Genomic DNA, 2,696 nt, shown 5'->3' on the forward strand with positions numbered 1-2,696 from the left:
AAAGGCTCGGCCTCGGTTGTTGGGGTTGGCTTTCTTTTTCGGGCATTCGTTCTTATAATGGCCCGTTTGGCCACATTCATAACAAGTGACCGTCCTTGGAGGATTGGGCCCCTTTCGAGCGACGGGGGCGGTGCTTGTGCAATTGTTGGCCCTATGACCAACTCCTTGGCAACGGTGACAAATTAGCTTGTTACATTCGCCGTAATGATGTTTGTGGCACTTGTTGCACAAAGGTAAGTTTCCGACATAACCCTTCTTGCCGTCGTTGTTGAAGGGCTTTTTGGTGAAGGTGTTATTGTTGTAGTTGGTTGATGGAGTGGCTTCCCATTTCCTTTTGTTGCCACCCGACTTGTCCTCGGCCTTAGGAGCCGGCACTACGATTTCGTCAACCGTTTCAATTAGTTGGCGAGCCATGTTCATAGCGGCTTGATGAGTAGTGGGTTTGGATGACATCACCCCTTGTTTGATGCTTTTTGGAAGACCGAGCATGTAGAGCTCAATCCTTTGAGATTCGGGGTTAACAAGATTAGGACACATCAAGGATAGTTCGGCGAAGCGTTGATTATAAGCTTTAAGATCGTTTCCGACCGCTTTCAAAGCTCTTAGTTCTTCTTCAAGCTTTCGGGTTTCTTCGCGCGGAAAATATTCGACAATCATCTTTTCCTTCAAATCTGTCCAAGAGAGGGCATGAGCTTCATCGGTACCCACCGATTGAACATAGGTGTTCCACCAAGTGAGAGCAACACCGGAGAACGTGTGGGTGGAGTATTTGACCTTGTCTTGATCACGACAACCGCTTATGCTAAAGACGGCCTCGGTTTGTTCAAACCAACGAGTAAGCACAACCGGTCCACCGGTTCCATCATAAGTGTGAGGTTTGCACCCCATGAAAGCTTTGTAGGAGCATCCCTCGTTTGAGTTACCGGCACCATTGTTGTTGTTGTTGTTGTTGTGGTTGTTGTTATTGTTATTGTTGTTGGAAGAGTGACCGGCCATGGCCGCATCTACGGCGGTAGCTATCATCCGTTCGAGCGCTTGTTCGGGAGTTTCATTGCGGCGTACACGACGAGGAGCCATTGTTCCTTCAAAACAAAAGAATACCGTTGGTTAGTATTCTAAATAATACTAACCGCGATATGGAATAAAGATAAAGAGAAAATTATCCTTGACTCGCCTTAGATTCTTTATGGCATAATGTCGGTATGTTCATATGAGTCACCGTAATATAATTTCCGGGAATTATATTACCCTAATTCATATGTGCATTCGACATTACATCATATAGTCAAGGTGGCGTGTCAATTAAATTATACAACGCAAGATTTAGATAGAATAAGAGTAGATATGAGTAAGAGAGTTCGAGTATAAATGCACAAATAGTCAAGTAATTCCTACGTCAAGTCTATATGCCGGTTGTAGTCTAGACTCACCAATGTACCCTAAGACTCGGGGTTGACACCAATGAACTCTAAATCCCTACAACCAAAGCTCTGATACCACTTGTAGCGACCCCGACAAATCGTCAAATGACGGCGTCATCTACGTATGGTCCCATTACATGGTCGTAAGTCTTTATAACAAAGTTTGACCGAAAAGTATGTCGCATTCATTTCATAAATAAGGGTGTTTCAAAGTTTACAAAAGTAGTTTCCATAACAAGTGCATAACAATGTTTAAAGTTTGTATGAAACACATGCGACACGATTAAAAGTAGTCAAAAAGACGCTCCACGTATGCAAGTATACTCGACATCCAATGCAAGTATCAAATAGTATGAGCGGAAGCATGTATCACCTAAGTTCAAGGACCTGAGAAAAACATAGAGAAACTGTCAACGAAAACGTTGGTGAAATCATAGGTTTAAATAAGTAAATGAGTAATAGTAAGTTGAACCACAAGATTTGCAACATCGATAAAGCCATAGTACATTCTAAAAGTTAATATTCACGAGCACCCAATTATCAAAGCTTAACGTTCCGTCCGTTGAATACCCCATCAATTAGTGCTAGAACAACACTGTTCCCGAAAATATATTTCATTCGTAAACGGTAGCGAACCGTTTGAATGAGGGTTTGTCAAACCCATATGGCCATATAACATAAGTTCTCGCTTACACCATCTGATGTAACTAATGATAATCGGATTGAGGATTTTCGTTCTAAACTCGTATGTAGAATGTTTGTTTTCCCGTTCTTGTGTTCACTTAGTTCGAAAGAATCGTTTATGTTTTCTCATCCCAAAAGTAAGTTTAAAAGAGTAAAAGTGGGACTATGATCTCACCTCGAGTGCACGAGTATAAAAGTACTTCAACAAGTAAACGTGTGCATGAAAGTTGCTTAGCCTTGACCTAAACAAGTAAGTTATATCAATTAACCGGTTATGACACAAGGTCGGGTGAAATGTGTTCAATTAGTCCTATGGCTCGTTACGACTCGAATAGTATAGCATGTGAATCACGTTGTCAAGTTTCATGCAAGAATCAAGTATAAAAGCATTTTAGAACGATTGTAATAAAGTTTGAGTTGACATTTCAAAACCTTACCATTAGAAAGGAAATCTTATTACATTTCCAACGATATTTGATTCATCGAAAACGGAGTTACGGTCAAAAAGTTATGGCCAAAACAAGTTTGCTGAAGTTCGGATGAAACAGGCAATTGTCACGGCGCGACAAATTGCTCCGCGGCGCGACAAAT

Source organism: Rutidosis leptorrhynchoides, chromosome 10, assembly GCF_046630445.1.
Source record: "Rutidosis leptorrhynchoides isolate AG116_Rl617_1_P2 chromosome 10, CSIRO_AGI_Rlap_v1, whole genome shotgun sequence".
In the NCBI taxonomy this organism is placed as follows: Eukaryota; Viridiplantae; Streptophyta; class Magnoliopsida; order Asterales; family Asteraceae; genus Rutidosis; species Rutidosis leptorrhynchoides.